We start from the raw sequence: 23534 nt of genomic DNA, 5'->3' as shown, positions 1-23534 counted from the left end.
GATCGGATCATTCCTTGGATCAGAGTCACAGATCGGATCATTTTTCGGATCAGCAAATAATAATTGAATTTGCAAAAACCTGTGAAAATGTCACCACCATATAGTCCCCACTGCAATATACATCTCCCCCACTGTAATATCCACGTCATCTCCCCCAATATTTTGGCTGAGCATGGATGGGTATGGCTGGGTATTAGCAGAATATGTATTGGCAGGGTAAGTATTGGCAGGGTATTGCAGAAGTTTGAAAGGATAAGTATTGGCAGGGTATTGCAGAGTATTGGCAGGGTATGGCAAATTATTGCTGGGTATTGCAGATTATTGGCAGGGCATTGCTGGCTATTGCAGGGTAAGTATTGCAGAGTCTTGGCAGGGTAAGTATTGCAGAGAAAGTATCGGCAGGGTATGTATTGCAGAGTATTGGCAGGGTATTGCAGAGTATTGGCAGGGTAGGTATTGCAGAGTATTGGCAGGGTAAGTATTGGCAGGGTATGTATTGCAGAGTATTGGCAGGGTACGTATTGTAGAGTATTGGTAGGGTAAGTATTGCAGAGTAAGTATCGGCAGAGTATGTATTGCAGAGTATTGGCAGGGTATGTATTGGCAGGGTATGTATTGGCAGGGTATTGGCAGGGTATTGCATTGCAGAGTATTGGCAGGGTATTGCAGAGTATTGGGTAATGCAAAGTATTGGCGGAGTAATGCAGAGTATTGGGTATTGCAGAGTATTGGCGGAGTAATGCAGAGTATTGGTGGAGTAATGCAGAGTATTGGCAGATTAATGCAGAGTATTGGCGGAGTAATGCAGAGTATTGGGTAATGCAGAGTATTGGCAGGGTAATGCAGAGTATTGAGTAATGCAGAGTATTGGCGGAGTAATGCAGAGTATTGGCGGAGTAATGCAGAGTATTTGCGGAGTAATGCAGAGTATTGGCTAATGCAGAGTATTGGCAGGGTAATGCAGAGTATTGGGTATTGCAGAGTATTGGGTATTGCAGAGTATTGGCGGAGTAATGCAGAGTATTGGCGGAGTAATGCAGAGTATTGGGTAATGCAGAGTATTGGCGGAGTAATGCAGAGTATTGGCGGAGTAATGCAGAGTATTGGCGGAGTAATGCAGAGTATTGGGTAATGCAGAGTATTGGCGGAGTAATACAGAGTGCAACCTAATATACTAGCGACTAACCTGGTTTACTTCTCAGGAGAGAAGTAAACTGGTAGCAGTGCAGCGGCTGTGGCCCCAGGAGGCCTGGACTGTCTGGCACTGGGTAGAGGGGAGGGAGGAGACAGTCCGGATCCCTTGGGCATGTGTCTGTCGCTGGCTGCGCTGGAGGCCGCATGCATACTGCCCACTGACTCCAGTGCGTGCCCACATGTACGGCCGACGTCATGTGACCGGTTGCTAGACGCGGAGCGGCCCTAGCCTAGCAACCAGTCACTCAGGCGGCCGAGGAGCGGCGGACTACGCGCTGCATAGCCTCAGGCGGCTAATGGGAAAGGTGTTTCCGTTGTGGAAATAGTACGGAACGCCGTTCCCATGCGTTCCCGCAGGACTCGAGCCCTGAGTTCATCTAATAATTTACTTACCTCCGATGAATATGTAGGCATTTGAGAGTTAACTAGATATTCTTCTGTCTGAGTCAAGGGAGGAGAGTCTTTCTGGAGATTGTATAAAGGTGTGTAATATCTTTGAAATTCCCTTGCGATATCCTTAGAGAGGGAACATTTATGTCCATTTGGCAATATTATATGTGGTAGATAGTTCCTCAGGACTTGTCCTCTCTGAGTTTTGGCCAGAACTTTTCCACATTTATTGCCAGACTCATAGGATATTCTCTGGCAGATCTGTATTTGTGCTTTTGCTTTAAATAGCATTAGATCTGCGGTTTACTACCGCTTTAAAATGCGTCTCCTGGATAAAAGCAATATCTGACTTCCTGCGATGCAGGTCTACCATAAGCATACGTCTCTTTTCAGGGATATTTAGTCCCTTTACATTTAATGAGAGCACATTCACCACCTTCATGTCCTAAAAAAAAAAAAAAAAAAAAAGTTCCAGACTGGAAGAGAGTGCTAACCTATGGGAGAGTGTAGTCAGAGAGAGCCGGGGGGGACTCCTCGGCACCCCACGCCCACCCCCTCCCTATTAAGTTATACTTCTATTCATTTTGAACATCAGCTATTATTATGAAATAACATGCGTTTATACATGGCTATGGAAATATGATCCAAGATCCACCGCGTTAACCTACCCACCCTCTCGAAGCAACTCTATATATCAGTCAATTGCCCTTAATCCCCTTATCACCCTGTCATCTCTTAATTTGTTCCCTTACCTCCGCTCTTCCCCATCTATTCTGGGGAGTACCACAAGATAACCCACTCCCCTCCCAAGAGAGAGAGAGAGAGAGAGGAAAAAAAAAAAAGGGAGGAGGGGGGCCCTCTCATCCCCCCCCCCCACGAAAAATGAACGTCCTATCTACCCCCCTCTTTCCATCATACATTCCTCGAGATGGATACAGATTCCAAAAGCCCGGGCTGCATATCTCGTCCAAATCCTGGGGCTCTTACCTCCAGTAGCTATCACTATTTATAGGGTGATGGTACAGTATAACACAGATGTTTACGGATGGATGCATCCAGGTTATAAAAATGAAGGATGCCTCCCAACTAATGGGATCATGGCTTGAGACTCACCGTTACTAAAGTGGAGACACTCCATGTGTAAGTGAATCTGATTAGTGATGTCTAGCAATACTAAAACTAGACTGTGAATTCCCTAAGTGACTTTAAATATATCAACTCTCAGTATATTAAACCCCTTATAGGTAAGTGAACACAAATACTCTTTGTATAAATAAAAACAAGCTCCCCACTTGATTACGCTGCATTCTACACAACTTTCTCAGGAGAAATGCTACGAATTATAATGGCCTTAGTTTGGCCTGAGGCTGGATTTCCAGAACAACCAACAACCCTGACAGCCCTAGAAGCTGGCTATCCTGGCTTGCCCCCCCCCCAAAGCGCCCACGAGGTCCATTAAAAATATATGGAATACTTTGTGGGTAGGGGGGCCATTAATATGCCAGCAAATGTTTGATAAACATTTTTAAAATACATTTTTTATTTTAAACTGAAATAATATTTAATTTGATTTACTGCTTGTGTTTCTTTTAGCTGTCTCCTAGGTTCTCCAATGGGCTTTTCTTTTTGGGCCATTTTCTTCAATAGTGAAAACATTATTTATTTGATACATGAGGTGACAATCTCTTCTTCAGCTAACTATTATGTTGTGGGCCTGCCACACACACACACACACACACACACACACACACACACACACACACACACACACTGTATTTGTTAATGTATGCAATGCATTAATGATAAAAAAAAAACATCCTTTTCAGCACCATGAATTCATTGTTTTGAGTCCCGAAACTGGCCTGATTGGGGCAAATTTTAAAGCACTGTGGGGGTTATTTACTAAAGGAAAATTCACTTTGCACTACAAGTGCACTGAAACTGCACTTGTAGTGCCAAGTGGATTTGCCTTTAGTAAATAACCCCCATCGTCACTGTAAACACCAATTTACTCCAAAAACTGGTATTGAGTATTGAAAGAAGAAGTCACACTTTGTTGAGTAGAAAACATTTTACTCAAAACATATTCACATGTGCATTAGAAAAGGGTTTTTGAACAAACCAACACATTTGTTGTATAACATTTTTAGGTTTGACAGTAGAAATGTTTAAGACCATAAAACATACACAACACAGGAACTTACATAGTTCAACTTTGACAAAGTGAAGGCAATATCAGACATTAGTATGTCAAAACTGTGTTGATATTGCCTTCATCAGATGGAATGATGTCACCCCTGTGAAAGCCAAATTTTAAAGATGCACACAAATTGGGAGTCAAAATGGAGATTTTCCTCCTGATCCCATGTCTAATGTCAACATGTGCTATCTCCCTTCATAGGGGATCAATGGACGTGTTTCAGAGGCGCAACCCCTTCCTTTCATCTACTTTAGTTGCGTGGAAGGGGTTGCACCCACAAAATATGTACATTGATATCCCGTGATGGTAGATAGCACATGTTGACACACTGTCACGTACCTGTTGGTTGAGCCCACGGATGCAGGGAGCAGCTTCTCATATTCCTCTGGCTCAAGAACCCCTGATAGAGCAGACAGAGGTTCAGGAGTGCAGAAGGGGCACAAGTGCCTGACAGGTCACAGATGCAAGGGCTGGTCTGGACTCCAAGAAGCAGAAGGAGATCCAGATGCGGGCTGGAACTGGGACTAGCGGTGAGCAGGAGCAGGAGGAACACTCAAACCGGATAAGAGATGGAAGTGTCTTGTAGATCAGGACACCAGCAGGAACAGTACCAAGGTGGCAGGCAATGTGTAGTAATAGGCAAGCTAGGTCATACACAGGCGGGCAGGATCAGTACCAAAGCAGCAGGCAGAAGAATAGTCAAGACAAGGCGGGGCCAGTGGCAGGCAGCAAACAGAGTAGCCAGAGGCAAGCCGGGTAACAGTTATCAGGTAAACAGACAAGGTAATAGTAGAAGGTCTCTCAGGAATGCTGAAGACCAATTTGAAGCAGTGTCCAGTGTATGGTATGAGCACTGAAAGGTTAACCCCCCACCCCTTCAACCTCTGCAGAAACACTGGCAGCACTCATATGTCTATTTACCAAAGACAACCTCTGGATATGATGCTGAGTATGTGCACTTCTTTGGTCGACCATGGTGAGGCCAGTTCTGACTGGTACCTTTCCTGTTAAATCGCTGTATGGTCTTAGTCACTGTGCTGAAGCTCAGTTTCAGGGTCTTGGCAATCTTCTCATTGCCTAGACCATCTTTATGTAGATCAGCAATTTTTTTTCAGATCCTAAGGGAGTTATTTGCCATGAGGTGCCATGTTGAATTTCCAGTGACCAGTATGAGAGAGTGAGAACGATAACCCCCAAGTTTAACACACCAGCTCCCCATTCACACTTGAGACCTTGTAACACTAACGAGTCACATGAAACTGGGGAGGGAAGATGGATAATTTTGTCCAATTTGGACATTTTCACTTAATTGTGTACTCACTTTTGTTGCCAGCGTTTTAGACCTTAATGTGTGTTGAGTTATTTTGGGGGGACAGCAAATGTACACTGTTATACAAGCTGTACACTCACTACTTTACATTGCAGCAAATTGTCATTTCTTCAGTGCTGTCACATGAAAAGATGTAAATAAAATATTTACAAAAATGTGATGGGTGTACTCACGTTTGTGAGATACTGTATATGATTTAGAAGGGAGGCACACCCTCCTACCTTTACTAGTTTATTTAGTGCCATATGAATTTTAAGTTCATCAGATACAGTGAACAAAACAAAAACAAAAAAATTTGCAAGCGGCGCTGGGCTTTACATAAAAACAAGGTCTTTAATTGTATTTATTTGTCTATGGCTGTGCATATGCACATACCCCTCCTATACCCCAACATCTTGAGATGGAAGATGATACCTTTTGTCAGAACGTTTTACAATTTTTTCCTTTGGAATGATCGGAAGCAGATCATTAAGTCAAGGCAACTTACATGCAACAATAGGCCGCAATATCTCCTAACTATTTCACTAGTCCTGGCAGCTTCAACAGAAAGCATTTGGCTGAGGCTGAGCGAAAGTGGAAGGGTTAAAGATATTCTAGTTGAAGGGCAAGACATGTCAAAAGACAGCAATGTCAGGGAACAATTAGTCTTGACCTCCACTTTGTGACTATTTGGCATTTTGCTCAATTTGAGAAGATAAAGTGGAAGTGGCATAGACAGTTACTATCACTGATATTATCAATGTAATAAAACGGTCACATTGAAATATGGAATATGTTAATTGAATTATCAGACATGCTATTCATCATAGGCTCTGAAACGCCAGGGCTCTGTATGTCCTGTTGGAGTGACAATGTTAAATGAGCACACCTTTTATCCTTGTATAAAGTATGCATAGATATGTTGTTTTAAATCGATACACAGGCTATTTTCATGTAATATATAAATGTAATAATATCCAGGAAATCTATGCATTCTTCTTCTAATTGAGGTAGGCCATAAAGTAATGCATAGACATAGTTCACATACTGTATACATATTCTTCATGCTATCTACAGGATTTATAATAGTGTGCTGCATCGGGTGCAAAGGGAAAATGTCAGCATATGCAAATTAGGATTTTAAGATAACTGGAAGATGACGTAGCAAGATTACGTATACAAAAATCAGTGGTGAATCATTGGTAAAATCAGGGATTCACCATTTGAAGCAGCAAAGGTTCAAACCTAATTGTACCAATGGCTATGTTAGAAATATAGAACATTTTACAAAGACCTGTTTTAAAGAATAGGAACACCATATGTAAATGTATTGCAACTTGCTTGGATAAATGCATGTTAACTGTTGCAAATTTTCTAGCATGTATATTGTGGTAAAAAAAATGTTTCTAATAAAAACCAGGTCAGCCATTTACTGCTTTATAAAAATACTCCATAATGAAACAATGTCTATCATTTGCGGAAAAAGAGAAATTTCATATTTATTTAAAGTAAAACCTTTCTGAATGTCATTTTGTTTGTGAAGGCACTTTATATTGTAAGCAATTGCCATTTTAAATGAAATACTCACTTCACCTTTTTAATCACTTGTTATATCTTAGTGCTGCTGATCTCTTGCAGCTTTTTTGCAGCCACTTGATGCATGTTGATTCTCAGGGCAGGTATACTGATGGTGACAGCACTGGAACATGCCTGCATAAAGTACGTTGAAGCCTATACTTTGAGAATCCTTTGAAAGTCTTTGTGACAAGGCAGCAATGCAGGGGCAAAACAGGGAGGCAAGCAAAGACCATTGTCATCTTTTTTTTTTCTATAATATTTTATTGAATAAAGTCAGAAATAGATGAACAGGTAGTACAAGAGTTACATGGGCCCAAAGGCCTAAGGGTATACATAAATTCTATAACCATAACAAGGATGAATCGTGTTTACCAGATAGTATAGTATATAATGGTAATGAGTTGAATATGTTAGCCAGTTGTACAGCTTAGAAGGAAAGCAAGCGTTTTGTTTCTCTGAAACCAGGAAATACTGGATCTTTGGAGAAGTTAAATTCACTTTGCAATTAACTGCAGTGATTTGAGCTGGCTTCTTGAGACATGATGTGTTGGATAATTATGTTTCTATGAGGTGATTAGGTTTTTGGTGTCACAGGTATCAGAGAGTGAGGATTACTTGTGGTTAGGGTTGATCTCAAGGCTGACAGTCCTGCTGGCCGCCTTGGTTAGTTCCGTTGGTTGTATGTAGGCGAGTATGGGAGAGCAAAGAAGAGATGGTGATAGGTAGGAGGGTAAGAAGGGTTGTAACTTAAGGTTAGGGGTATAGAGATGGGAGAGAAAAAGGGATGTGGGATGAGAGCATAGGATAGGCCAAGACATGGGAGTCATGAGCCTCCAACCTGACCCTGAACTTCGGCCTATCTATCCCCAGTCATCCTGGGAGCTTGACGATAGGGAAGGTGTTATAGGGTTGTCAAGTGGGTGGGATATAGGACCAATTTAAGTGATATGCAAGCTCATGGCTTGCGCATAATCAGAGGTAGTTTTGAAGTGAGACCAACAGGCCCAGAGGGTGTTATGTTTGGAGATGTTATCGTGATAGATGGCTATGAGCCATTGTAATCTTTTAAGAGGAAGTGCCTTACCGAGGACCTTAACACTTAAGTGATTATGTGAAGGAATTGAAAGCACCATATAAAAAAAAAAATACATTACAATGTGTAAAACATTAAGCAATGGCTATAAAAAAAGGGCTGCTGTTTACTATAAATTACACTTGTTATCAGCGGTCTTGTGACCACATGGGCTTTTGTCCTTCCTAAAACCTTTGCTGTCCATCAAACTGAGCGTGGCTGGACTAGAGGCATGTCATCCAAGTTGACATCAGGCAAACCGTGCATCAAGACAGTGTCCTATGGCTCCGATTAGGAGCTGAGGAATGCAAACTGTCCAAGCCAGCAGGGATCTGCTTCCATCCTTAACATGGTCAGAAAGCTCAAAGAAGAGGAGATGAATGGCAGTATCACAAGGTATTTGCTGCCAGTTATGAAAATTACATGGATTCAAGGAAAATGTATGAGAGTTAATAGGGACAGAGAGATCAATTAACAGACTTTCCCTATTAAGGTTTACATATACATTAATTAATGGCAGGATATCACTGTATTTGGTGAGAGTTGAGCGCCTCTTTGGCGCTAAGGTTTTTATGTTGTTTTCTAGGAGTAAAAATTAAAGTGGAAGTAAACTCCCCTATCGTTTTCAGCCAAGGAAGCTGCCATCTTTGCCTCTGTTTAATCTTCAACTGCTATGGTGCTGCATATGTGATTCGTTATGACACCAGCCATTGGATGGTTTGATAGTTTGGCTGAGAGCACAGCCAATGTGCAGTTAGCATTTCCGGCATGCCTTTTTTTTTAACTGTTTAAATCGATGGGTTTACTTCCACTTTAACCATACAGCCCTACAGTCAGACTGCCTGCCCTTCCCAAGAGTGAAGCCTTGAAATTCATAGCACCGCTGACCAACACACACCCCTCTGTCTCCAGTAAAAACTGCAACTGAAGAAAAATGTTCCAAACAACCCATAGATGCCCAACATATCATTGCAAGCTTGGAAAAGCTGCTTGGCACTTCAACTGCTTTTATATCAACTGGTGAAAAAATGCTTCCTTCCCCCCACTTCATTGACTTATTATAGGCTAAATTTAGACAATTCCAAAGGAAGCTAAAAGCTGATGCACATTGCCCAGACATACAGTGCCTTGCGAAAGTATTCAGCCCCCTTGAACTTTTCAACCTTTTGCCACATTTCAGGCTTCAAACATAAAGATACAAAATTTTTATTTTTTGTGAAGAATCACCAACAAGTGGGACACAATTGTGAAGTGGAACGAAATCTATTGGATTTTTGAAACTTTTTTAACTAATAAAAAAATGAAAAGTGGGGCGTGCAAAATTATTCGCCCCCCTTGCGTTAATACTTTGTAGAGCCACCTTTTGCTGTGATTACAGCTGCAAGTCGCTTGGGGTATGTCTCTATCGGTTTTGCACATCGAGAGACTGAAATTCTTGCCCATTCTTCCTTGCAAAACAGCTCGAGCTCAGTGAGGTTGGATGGAGAGCGTTTGTGAACAGCAGTTTTCAGCTCTTTCCACAGATTCTCGATTGGATTCAGGTCTGGACTTTGACTTGGCCATTCTAACACCTGGATACGTTTATTTGTGAACCATTCCTTTGTAGATTTTGCTGTATGTTTGGGATCATTGTCTTGTTGGAAGATAAATCTCCGTCCCAGTTTCAGGTCTTTTGCAGACTCCAACAGGTTTTCATCCAGAATGTTCCTGTATTTGGCTGCATCCATCTTCCCCTCAATTTTAACCATCTTCCCTGTCCCTGCTGAAGAAAATCAGGCCCAAACCATGATGCTGCCACCACCATGTTTGACAGTGGGGATGGTGTGTTGAGGGTGATGAGCTGTGTTGCTTTTACGCCAAACATATCGTTTTGCATTGTGGGCAAAAAGTTCGATTTTGGTTTCATCTGACCAGAGCACCTTCTTCCACATGTTTGGTGTGTCTCCCAGGTGGCGTGTGGCAAACTTTAGACAAGACTTTGTATGGATATCTTTGAGAAATGGCTTTCTTCTTGCCACTCTTCCATAAAAGGCCAGATTTGTGCAGTGTATGACTGATTGTTGTCCTATGGACAGACTCTCCCACCTCAGCTGTAGTTCTCTGCAGTTCATCCAGAGTGATCATGGGCCTCTTGGCTGCATCTCTGATCAGTCTTCTCCTTGTCTGAGCTGAAAGTTTAGAGGGACGGCCAGGTCTTGGTAGATTTGCAGTGGTCTGATACTCCTTCCATTTCAAAATGATCGCTTGCACAGTGCTCCTTGGGATGTTTAAAGCTTGGTAAATCTTTTTGTATCCAAATCCGGCTTTAAACTTCTCCACAACAGTATTATGGACCTGCCTGGTGTGTTCCTTGGTCTTCATGATGCTCTCTGCTCTTTCAACAGAACCCTGAGACTATCACAGAGCAGGTGCATTTATACAGAGACTTGATTACACACAGGTGGATTCTATTTATCACCATCAGTCATTTAGGACATTATTGGATCATTCAGAGATCCTTGCTGAACTTCTGAAGTGAGTTTGCTGCACTGAAAGTAAAGGGGCCGAATAATTTTGCACGCACCACTTTTCAGTTTTTTATTTGCTAAAAAAGTTTAAAATATCCAATTGATTTTGTTCCACTTCACAATTGTGTCCCACTTGTTGGTGATTCTTCACAAAAAATTAAAATGTTATATCTTTATGTTTGAAGCCTGAAATGTGGCAAAAGGTTGAAAAGTTCAAGGGGGCCGAATACTTTCGCAAGGCACTGTAGTCCGCGGATGTCACTACAAGCCCTACATTTATTTCTCCCAATGCTGTGTTTAATTAGACCCTAACTGACAGATTTCTTCTCACTTCCTGTGCTTAGAGGACAGAAAGTAAAGGGAAATCTCATCAATGAGACACAGGTTAAAAAAAAAAAAAAAAAAGAAAGAAACTTGATGGAGATATTAATTCTACTGTTCCTTTTTGGCATTACATACTGTACACTAAGATTTTTTTTTCCTCCAATGTTTCCACTCACTTTATTAATTTAGTTGGCCATCTTTAAAGCTTTCCTAAATTACTATGTTTTTTTTTTTACAATGTGGTGATCAAGACTGGACCCCATCATCTACAAATGGCCCTGCACATGAATTATCCTGGTAATACTTTGGCATATTTTAGCTCAAATTACTGGTAGTTTACTTGCAGGTACCTCTTGACACTGAATAGTTCTGCTAAGCTTATTGTTAAGTCCTTCTTAAGCTCTTTATGCATAATTTATATTATGTTAAATGTATAGTTATTACTATAGTCTAGATACATAACCTTATCTTTTCCAAAATTAAATTTAAATTGCCATTTAACTGCCTGTGTTGCAGTTTTGTCAAGATCCTTCTGTATTATGTCACTCCTACAGAGTTTAAACTCGGATACATAGATACTTTTGTACAATCAGCAAAATTAGAAATAGTGGTATATTATTCATCCACTGTATCATTACTAAAAAGATTGAAAAAGTATTATCGTCATTATACAGGGTTTATAAAGTACAACAATTATCCCTGTGGTATTCCACTGCTAACTTATATTTTTGTTGTCTTTTATGAGGAACAATATCAAATGCTTTGCCAAAATCCAAACAATGCATAATGCAGCAAGTTATTTGGACAAACAGGTACTGATCACTAACAGAGGCTTCTCTGTGCCATGGCAAAAAAAAAAAAGAAAAAAATATGATAGCCAAATAAGGTTAGAAGATGAATATCGGTCTATCTGTGATGATTTCTGCACAAATTTTAAATGTATCATATACTATCATTTGAGTCTGCTGTAAAGGTGCCCACAGGTAGGTAGCCTTCTCGTTATGTAAAAGAACTTAATAGGTTATAATGGGTTTAATCAAGTTGTCACAATCATTAAATTGCTACCCTGACATTCTTTCCTGAATCAGGAGTTTTTGAACTTTGACATATGATTTCATATTGCATCCTTTCCTTTTCAGCAAGGGACGGGATGCTGAAGGTGGCTTTGTTTCTCTGCAATTTTGGCAATTGTTCAGAAGCATGCCCAACATTTGAGTTGACAGTTTAAATCTCTTGTAAAATATAGTAGAATAGAGGAAGTACTATGGCTGGACAGTAACATGCTGTAAACAAGCTCACAGCCACAATAACAGCTGCATATTTATTAACTTTTGATGTATTGACTTTGTAGGTTATAAAGCCATCAAATCACTTCTGTGCGCCAGGAAAGGTACCTGCCCCTCTTATGTTTCATGGGCTTACCTGAATTACGAGAAATACAGGATATTCAAAACCAACATTAGGACTGAAAGCAGTGTTTTTTTCACCAATCTCCTTGACATAATATGAACTCAAAAGTGTTCTGCTCTGCACACTTCTAGGTTTACAGCTGTCAAATCCTAGCCAGTTATGGCTAGGTAAATAACAGACTAAGCCCCGTAAACATGGTCGGACATTCCGACAACAAAATCCGTCTGATTTTTTCCGACGGATTTTGTCCTAAACTGGTGTTACATACACACGGTCGGACAAAGTTGTCAGAAAATCCGATAGTTCGGAACGTGATGACATTTGTTTGTTACGATGGAACTACGTTCAGGCTAGTAGCCAATAGCTTTGGTCTCATAATTTGATCTGAGCATGCGTGGCACTCTGTCCGATCAAAATTCTCTACAAACGATCGGAAAAAGTCAGTTCGGATTTTTTTGACGGAAAATGTGAGATCCTGCGCTAATTTTCGACGGAAAAAGTCCGATAGAGCCCACACATGATCGGATTTTCCGAAAATATAATCCGATTGGACCTTTTCCGTCGGAATTTCCGACCGCGTGTACAAGGCATTAGAGGTTGATTTTATATAGAAAAATAGACAGTGCACTTTGCAAAATGCTGTTTCACTCTGCAAGAGCAGTTGTTCCAGAGCTTGGTAAATGAGGTAAAGGTTCACTTTGCAAAGAATACCCAATCACGTGCATAGAAAATAAAAAAATAGCATTTTTGCTTGCACATGATTGGATGATGGAAGTCAGCTTCTGCTCATGTACTAAGCTCTGGATCAACTGCTCATGCAGAGTGCAACTGCACTAAGTGCACAGTCTATTTGCCTTTAGTAAATCAACCCATAAGAGTCCCTAATCAGTTTTCACTGAATACAGGGGAATAATTAGGGGTTTTATATCCTCTCAATGTCTTCATAAGGATAACTCATCACGCCCTATATACTATCACCAAGGAGACTTGGTAGCCACTTATATTAGAATTAAGGTATGTAATAAAAAATAAAATATAATGTAATAAAAAATGTAAAAGGACCCCTAACCATGCACAAATGTACACATACAGCAAGTAGGACCCTCATCACTATGTAAACACTGATTGTACAATACATATTAGTGTAGTACTGACCCCCCGTAGGGGCCACTGGATGTTTTGGGACTCTTCTGGCATGCACTAGTGATGACCCAGCATTACCGGTACCCAAATGACACCATGGAACACTTTATTAGAGTGCAAAGTCCTGTAAAAGAAAACTGATTACACAATGCATGCAATAGAATGCCTGACACAGTGCATCAGCTATTTCCAGGTGAATACTCCTGACCATTACCCATGTTAACTAGTGACCCGGACCTACTCAGTGAGTGGGCAGTGAACTTCCTGACAGACATCCTGCTGGCGATAGAATCCTTGTAGCATTAGAGGGGTTTAAATTGAACAAGTTGCAAAAGACTTCTCATGCGGCAGTTGTTTCCAGAGCTTCAGTGGTCCCATGCTTGCTAGTGAAAGGATCTCACCCATATTCCCTGGCTCACCTCTCAAGACAGATTTCCATGGTGCCCCTCATTCAGTGGCACATCAGCAGCAGCACTTTGAGGACAAAAGACAAGTGTTCAGGGATTTCCAGCACACTCCCCATGAGTAGCAGGAGGACTATAGCGGCCATTTACTAAAATTCCATAGACCAAAGTCTGGTGCAGCTCTGCATAGTAACCAATTAGTTTCCAGGTTTTATTGCCAAAGCTCAGGACAAACTGAAGGTAGAAGCTGATTGGTTACCATGCACAGCTTCGCCAGACTCTGAGTGCACCAGTTTTAATAAATCTACCCCTATGTGTTTTTAACAGTCTCTGTAGCCCTGGTTCTTAAGACAACAACCACAGCATGCAGTTTTCAGTAGCCTCAAGCCCTCATATCATGCTCCCAGCCGCCAATGGTAGCAGAGTCAATTTAAGTCTTGATCTCCCTTCCTTGGCTCACTGCCTCAAACGCATAGCTGTTATCTTAGCTCAGCAAATACAACTGCCATCTTAGCTTTGTGCACATGACCTTTTACAGCCCTATCCCTCGGCTTTTTTAATTACACTCCAAGCACTCAAGCAGGGAAGACTCTTTATGGGCTCCAGGCTCTGCTGCAGGTCTCTGTCTCCAGCTGATGGTGACTGAAGGTCCTGACACACTTGGCTCCCAATACAACAAATACCCAATGGTGATTAATGCAATGAAAATATATATGTTAAGTGTCAAGTGGTGCCAACGGTAATAAAATGACAAGATTTGAAAGGAAATGTTCGGAGACCACTCTATATGAAGGATAACAAAAATCTCCTCATGTGCACCCACTCACTAGAGCCAGTCGATCCTCAGCTTTGCAGTCCAGGGGTCAAAAAACGCTTAGTGGAGTCATAATGGTAAATCCAGGGTTGGAGAAGCTTTCACAGGTGATTGATTTACGGACCAGAGAACGATATATTAGAGGAAAAAAAAAAAAGAGGCATATAATGAAGTACTGCCGGCACTGTTTAACCACTTTCAGACCGGACCATTTTGCTGGTAAATGACCAGAGGTCTTTTTACAATTTGGCACTGCGCTGCTTTAACTGGTAATTGCGCGGTCATGCAATGTTGTACCCAAACAAAATTTGCGTCCTTTTCTTCCCACAAATAGAGCTTTCTTTTGATGGTATTTGATTGCCTCTGCGATTTTTATTTTTTGCGATATAAATGGAAAAAGACCGCAAATTTTGAAAAAAAATGATATTTTCTACTTTTTGTTATTAGAAAAATCCAATAAATTCAATTTTAGTCATACATTTAGGCCAAAATGTATTCAGCCACATGTCTTTGGTAAAAAAAAAAGTCAATAACTGTATATTTATTGGTTTGCGCAAAAGTTGTCACATCTACAAACTAAGGTACGTTTTCTGGAATTTACGCAGCTTTTAGTTTACGACTGCCTATCTCAGTTCTTCAGGTGCTAAAAATGGCAGGGCAGTACAAAACCCCCCCAAATGACCCCATTTTGGAAAGTAGACCCCCTAAGGAAATTGATAAGTGGCATGTTGAGCCCATCGAATATTTTATTTTTTTGCCTCAAGCGATTGAATAATGACAAAAAAATTTTTTTTTTTTTTTTACACAAAGTTGTCACTAAATGATATATTGCTCACACATGCTATGGGCATATGTGAAATGACACCCCGAAATAAATTCTGCTGCTTCTCCTGAGTACGGGGATACCACACGTGTGGGATTTTTTGGGAGCCTAGCCGCGTACGGGGCCCCAAAGCCAAGAACCGCCTTCAGGTTTTCTAAGGGCGTAAATATTTGACTTCACTCCTCACTACCTATTACAGTTTTGAAGGCCATAAAATGCCAAGATGGCACAAAACCCCCACAAATGACCCCATTTTAGAAAGTAGACACCCCAAGCCATTTGCTGAGAGGCATGTTGAGTCCATGGAATATTTTATATTTTGCCACAAGTTGCAGGAAAATTACAAACTTTTTTTTTTTTTTCACAAAGTTGTCACTAAATGATATATTGCTCACGCATGCCATGGGCATATGTGAAATGACACCCCAAAATAAATTCTGCTGCTTCTCCTGAGTACGGGGATACCACATATGTGGGACTTTTTGGGAGCCTAGCCGCGTACGGGGCCCCGAAAACCAAGCACCGCCTTCAGGCTTTCTAAGGGCGTTACAGTTTTGAAGGCCATAAAATGCCAAGATGGCACAAACCCCCCCCCCCCCCCCCAAATGACCCCATTTTGGAAAGTAGACACCCCTAAATTTAGGGGTACACTAGTGAGACTAGGTAATAAATGGCGGGTGCCCTGAAACTATAAAAAAATAACTAACCAACCAGCGTCACCTGTAACAGTTATATGGTGATCACTGGTGAAAGGGTTAACTAGGGGGCAATCAGGGGGCTTTATGCGGTAGTATATGGGGGTCCCTGGCGCTATAAAAAGTTGCGGCGAACCTAAATACCTACCTGCCTAACTAGCGTCACCTGTGACACTAATACAGCGATCAGAAAAATGATCGCTTATTAGGCTGGGTTCACACTGGAGCGATGCGGGAACGCCACGAATCCGCGGCGGGTTCCCGCATCGCATGCCTCCCGGCGGCAGTTCACACTGCCCTATGCGAACTGCTGGGAGTGTCAGTGAAATGTTAATGACACCCCCAGATCAGTTCGCATATCGCAGTGCGATCTGCAAACTCGGATCGCATGGTGTGAACACCCATGCGATCCGATTCTGCTGCGGACCAAAAAAAGGGTCCCGTGCGAGTTTGCGGCGGGTGCGGCGGGTGCGACACGAATTCAGCTATACTATCTGTATGGCTGAACTCGAATCGCACAGAGATCGGATGTGATTTGCACTGCAGTGCGGTGCGAATCACATCCGTTCTCAAACCGCTGCAATGTGAACCCAGCCTTAGTGACACTGGCGACGGGGGGTGATCACGGGGTTAAACCTTTATTGGGGGGTTAGGGGGGTACCTTAGAACTAAAGGGGGCTAACCCTAACTGCCCTAACAGTTATTACAGTCACAAATGACACCAATGTAAAAAAAAAAAAAAAAAAAAGTAATTGGTGTCACTGTGACTGGGGGGGCAGGGGTAATTGGGGGGGTGATCGGGGGGTAAAGGGGGGGTGTGAGTGTGCCTGGCATGTTCTACTGTATGTGTGGTGTGTTGGTGCAACTCACCGAACCTCTCTCCTCGGTGCCGGAACGAAAAATACCGACACGGAGGAGAGAATACATCACTTCCTCTCCTGTGTTTACATTACAGGAGAGGAAGTGATGTCACGAAGGATTTCCATTCGTCGAGAGCGATCGCGAGGGGGTGGCCATGAATGAATGGCCGCCCCCTCATCCCGGATCGCTCTCGAAGGAATGCCGACCGCCGCAGGCACCGGGGGGGGGGCCCGATCAGGCCCCCCACCCGCGGGCAGGCAGGGACTTATATATACGCCCATATGCCTGCCCGTGCCATTCTGCCGACGTATATCGTCGTGCGGCGGTCGGCAAGTGGTTAAATTGCGCATTAACAAACGCCACTCACGAGACAGCTTGTAAAACAGGTATCAGTGTAATCGCAACCGCAGCATGTTTCCACATGTGTTCCATGGGTACCGGAAGTAGCGCCACAGGTACATAAAACCGGAAGTACGTTGACGCGTTTTGCCTCTCCTCCTGTCATCATTGGGTATTTGTTGTAATGCACTTTATTATGTATACACACTTAGTATGATATCCATAAGTGCTGTTGAAACTCTTACAAATATTATTTTGTCAGAGCAACCATATTTAAAGAGCCCAATGCTACATTAGGCATTGCCATGCTTTACACACCAGAGCAGGAGATAAAATCCTAGGGCCATAATTGACAGTTAACTCTAAAATAATAAAAAGATAAAGTTTTTTTTTTTTTTTTAAGACCATGGCCTCTTCACTTTTTGGTATCATAAGTTATAGCCACTTTGTGGACACACACAGTTTTGAAGCTTGACATATTTGGTATTTTTTTACTTGGTACAGTTTTATCTTTCGTTATTTACAGAAATTTTGTAGATTGTATTATCTTTGCCAGCACAAATTAAGTGCATTTTTTTTTTTTTTACTGCTAATAGGCATTTGATAACAGTTGAGCAAATATTGTGCAAAATAAAGTGCAACTGTCATATTTCTGTTCTAAAGGTCTTGTACTTTCAGAAAATGTTTATTGTTTTGGTAAAATTTCAAATGTTAAACATGTACAGTATAGCATGTGTATGAAAAATTAGAACATTGGTCTTGCAATTAGGGATTACATAGATATTACTCTGCAGCTTTTTTTTAAGGAGCCATTTAGAAAAAAGGACGTTCATAATATTTTCTCTAAATGGTAGTTAAAGGAAATCACAAAAAATGTAAGAAATTGTTTTAAAGCACGTGGAAACCATAATAAGATAACATTTACATTGCTAAAGAACTGCATATTAAACAATTGTCGTGTTTGTAAAAAAACACAGTAGCTAAGTGGTTAGTACTCAGGTTGAATCCCAACCAGGATACTACTTGCATGGCATTTATAGTGCCTTGAAAAAGTATTCATACCCTTTAAAATTTTCCACATTTTGTGTCATGTTACAACCAAAAATCTGTATTTACTATTACTATTATATTCTATAGTATGCCTGTAAAGTGGCACTGTTTTCCCGTGTTTAGACCAGTACCACAGCAAAATTACATTTCTAAAGGAAAAAAAGTAATTTAAAACCGATTGCGGCTGTAATGAATTGTAGGGTTGCACCAATAGAGATGAAAGTCATTGAAAAAACAGCATGGGTCCCCCCCCCCCCCCCCAGTCCATTACCAGGCCCTTTGGGTCTGGTATGATTATTAAAGGGAAGCCAGAACCAATTAAAAAAAAAAAAAGTTTGTTTTAAAATTTTGCAAACAGGTACATTTTCTCCTTCACTGATGTGCGCTGATGAGTTTGCACTGATGGGCACTGATGAGGTAGCAATGATGGGCACTGATAGGCAGGACTGATAGGTGACACTGATGAGGCAATGATAGGCACTGTTGGGACTGTACTGATAACCAGGAAACTGATAATCAGTTCCCTAAATGTCAGTGTAGATGTCCCTTTAACAGAAGATGGTTATAGGCTCTCCTCACACTGACAGCATGTTTCTGTTTACATTGTGATCAGCTGTCATTGGACACAGCTGATCACATGGTAGACGGCTGCTGTGATTGGCCCTATACTCCAATCTGTGGTGAGCTGAGTCCAAAGGACTCAGTGATCACAGAGGGATCCGTCCGTGCACTGCAGGGGGTGTGGGGCAGTGTGATCATGTTAGGATGTCATATGATGGCCTCCTGGCAAAGTAAGCCCACGCTGTAGCTGTCATTCGTGGTTTAAGACTAGTTTTTTTTAAATTATTATTATTGTTAAAATTAAAGGGTATGCTTACCTGCTCTTTGCAATGTTATTGCACAGAGCAGTGGCTTACCTCCTATTTGAACATCCCCTGCCAGTGCTGTCCACTCCTTTTCCTAGAGGTGCCTCCTCAGCGACCTATATGCTGAAGGGGTCAGCTGTGTGGGAGCACACTTGAGCTGGACTGTGAGTCCATAGACACATACAGTGCAGCTCAGCCACACCCCCTCACTCCCTCTTCACAGCAATGTGCCCTGTGAAGCCAGGGAGACCAGCACTGCAGATGGGACAGCTCTACATTAGTGGAGGACTCGTTATCTTAAAACATGGAATACATTAACCACTACAATACAGGGCACTTTCACCCCCTTCCTTCCCAGCCCAATTTTCAGCTTTCAGCGCTCTAGCGCTTTCAGTGACAATTGCGCGGTCATGCTACACTGTACCCAAATGAAATTGTTATCATTTTGTTCGCACAAATAGAGCTTTATTTTGGTGTTATTTATTCATGACTCCGTTTTTTTTTTTTGCGATATAAGCGCAAAAATAGCGGAAATTTGGAAAAAAAACAATATTTTCTTTTTTCTATTTGAAAAGAAATCCAATAAAATCAAATTTTGTCATAAATTTAAGCCAAAATGTATTCTGCTACATGTTTTTGGTAAAAAAAATTCCGTTAAGTGTATAATAATTGGTTTGTGTGATCACGGACATATGTACGCAAATGATCATGTACATATGTGTGCAGGTGATCACGTACATATGTGTGCAGATAATCATTGGGACATGTGATTTTAGTGGGACATATGTGGGGGACATGTTTTTATTATTAGGGACATGTGTTTTTATTATTTGGGGACATGTATGTTTTGGGGACATGTGTGTTTTGGGGACATATGTGGGGACTGTGTTTGTACTGTGTGGTGTGTTGTGTGTTTACACTACACTGATGATCAGTGAGTAAAAAGCTGTAAAAAGCAGCCCATACTCACTGATCATCAGCCGGCTGCAGCGTTCTGCTATCCTCTCCTCAGCGGTGACTTCCGTGTGAGGAGAGGAGAGCCGATTGCCTAGCAACCGGCTGTTTGTTTACATCACATGACGGCCGTGATTGGACACGGCCGTCATGTGATCAGGAGGGCCAATCACAGAGCCCTCCTGCCGATCTGAGATGTGCCGTGTCCGGGTGACACGAGCACATCGGGATCGCGCCGCTGCGCGGGCGCGCGCGCGCGATCCCGCTACTCCTGAATGACGTTCCTGAACGTCCTATCAGGAGTAGACGGCTCCCACCCGGCCGTATATATGCATTGGCCGGGTGGGAAGTGGTTAAGGTAAAAAAATAAGTAAAAATTAGGACTTTAGAATCACTTTAAGCAAGTTGAGTGAAAAATCTAATTTCATATAGAATGCTACAGTGGTCTGTATTTATGGTTTTAAAAGAGAAAAAGCAAGCTTTATCAAATCATTTAGTTCATACCATAAAAAAATAGTGACTAAAAAACTACTTAATTGCAAGATCATACGACATTTAAACTGCATTTAAAGGCAACAATTTTAGTTTTGGACAGAGTGGGAAACCAAGACAGAAAGTAAAAAAAAAAAAAAAAAATTGAAATGAGAGTTGACATGAGACCAAGAGATGAGGAGAAATCTTTCAATAGGTACAAATATTCTAGTGACAATTGTTTAACGTTTCCTTCACCTTGGGGAGATTTCTCCTCACTTCCTGTTGCATTTCCAAGAAAGTGTAAGGAAATTTCCCAAGCGGGACCCAGACAGCATAAAAATTATAATTCTGATATGGTTTTTAACTAGGGCTGTTACTGATTAAAATTTTCGCGTTTGATTAATCGATTTTTTTTTAATCGATTAATCGACTAATTTTTATTAATTATAACGCACATACAGATCCAACTACTTTTAGCTGATCTCCTTGCATTGCAACTCTTCATTAGTCAGTGGTACATGTGGTATACACTATATACAATCACACAACACTAGTTAGTTCCACAATCTATAACTTAATTTCACAGTTCACACAAATAAGTTTTAAATTCAAACTGTAGCACTGACATAAGTAATTATTTTTTCACAGTAGCGTGACAATCCCTCCACCTCTGGTCTAACTGATCACTCTCACCTTATGGCATGGACTCCTGTGCAAACAGGTGGTCATGCAAGCGGCTATCAAAAGGCTTAATACAGACTATAAACTTCTCTCACGTCTACTTAGATCTCAGCAAGGATGCCAGGTCATGGGTAGAAAGAAAAGATCTAAGTGCTCACCGCTTAAGTATAAGATTCAATTTTTGTGTTCAAACACAAGCTACTCACATAAAGATGATAAAAACACAGCATGTAAAGCCGACAATCGTGTTAGTTTCGTAGGGCAGCAGCGGGTGACATCATGCGTAACTCCTCCCCGTACGCGTTACATTCAGAACTTTGACGTCACCTGACTCCTCCCCCCTTCCCTTCGTTAGCAGACAGAGGCATTTAGAGAAGGGGGGTGGGGAAAGAGTCCAGTGACGCTGATGTCCGTGACGTCACCGGATCTCCGACAGAACTCCCCGATGACCCAGAAGCCGACGAAGTGAATACCGATCAAAATAATTGATCAAAAAAATTAATCGATTGAGGAATTAATCTTTCATTTCCACAGCCCTAGTTTTAACCTCTCACTACTCTATGCAAAACAAACAAAAAAAAAAAAAGTTTTGGATATACTGTACATACTTTAATGAAAGTAGAGTTAAAGATTTTGAAAATAACTTTTACATTTATCCTAACATAGTAAAAAGGTTCCATGAGATTTTAGTGATTGGTTTAGAACTATTTGTTATTATTGCTATTGTTATTATTACACTATTATTACCAAATTAATGACAGTGGCATTTATAGTTTGAGATTATGAGTGTAAATGCATCACTGTACACATTATATACAACTATTATATCAGTATATTTACAGAAATAGCCATATAATCAATTAAGGATTGCATAGTTTATGATGGAACATTGTGATAATAAATTATTTTATACCAGAGAGCAATCTGCTTTTGAATGATCATTACGGCATGATAAACAAACATCAGAGAATTAATTTCACATGCTGTCACTAAAATTGGAAATGTATGCTAAACAGCTAAAAGTCACGAACAATTAATACCAATAAAAGATACACATTTGACATTATAACTATTATAAGTATTTGAGTGAGGCTCTTTTATGGTATATTTCCTCAAGGGTAATCTCAGTTTCCACCATTAGAAAGCTGCAACCAAAATGTTTGGCTTTCAGGCAGACAAAAGGTTAGTTTTGAATGGAATAGATAGAGCTATTGAACGCAATATACTGAAAATCATAGAATGTCCTTCATATCATGGCCATTATTTCTATATTCTGATTCATTGTAACAATAGTGGCCAACTGCCATCTGCTGAATTCTCAGTTTGAGACAATAGTTTGTAAAAGCTAATTAAATATACGTACTAAGTAAAAGTTCTCAGCTAATCAACAGTTCCATCCAAGCTAACCATCATTTTTAATTATAACTTTAAACTCAATTAAAAAGAAACGCCAGCTCTAACAAAAAACCCTAAATTCCTATTAAATAAAACCCAGAATTTTTTTTTATTTTTTTTAATATTTAACATTCAATGTATATACCTACATACAGTGTATCTATTTTAAAGTGGAACAATCCATTTTAAAGTGGAACACCAAGTCTTGCCTTTTTTATTTATACATTTTGTATAGAGAGGACAGAGTGACCACTTCTCTAGGGTTTTATTATGTGTGTGTCCACTGAGAAACTCACAGCCTCTGAAATATTATAAAAAAAATATAATAAATAAGTCACATAATTCTAAATACAAACTTAAAATGGTCATTAAGTGCAATCTAAGACCAAAAAAAAAAATCCTAATACAACCCCAAAGCTTCAGCTATTGTCAGAATTCTGCAGCAATAGACATATGGACTTATGGGTTTATTTATCTTATATACCCAATTATGTCTTTTCATATAACTTTTCGGTCAGATCCCGCATTTGTTCACAGGGCTAATATAAAACAATGAGAAAAACATTGCACTCCTGTCTACGTGAATAGGTTTAAGAAGATGTATAACGCTCACAAAAGTAGACAGATGATACTTGAATTAAACAAAGGATATGCTGATAATTTATTTTTCCTGTTCTTTACAAGCTCTTTAAGGGGACCTTACCATAGTTAATTGTAGTTTACAGTAAATAATTAATACATCAGTCCCTGCTTACTTGCTATGACTAAGGCTCACACCGAAATGCATTATCAATTTGTAATGCTCATATGTAGCCAATACATTTTTGTAACAAGGAGTTTGGAGTTGGCGACTCTTCTCTCTCTCTCTCTCTTATGTTAATTTCAGCAAGCTCATGACTGCTCTGTGCAACAGTTGTGCAGAGTGCAGAATACACATCTAGAAAAGTAAGAGATCACGTAGCTTAGTTAACAAAGTCACACCAAGGCCAAATGAAGTTTTTCTTAAATTTGGCTCTTGGCCTGGGAACCTCAGACAACTTCTGTCTAGGAG

Source organism: Lithobates pipiens, unplaced genomic scaffold, assembly GCF_037356315.1.
Source record: "Lithobates pipiens isolate NorthernLeopardFrog02 unplaced genomic scaffold, aLitPip1_a1.2 Scaffold_18, whole genome shotgun sequence".
In the NCBI taxonomy this organism is placed as follows: domain Eukaryota; kingdom Metazoa; phylum Chordata; class Amphibia; order Anura; family Ranidae; genus Lithobates; species Lithobates pipiens.
This window is presented reverse-complemented; position numbering follows the sequence as displayed.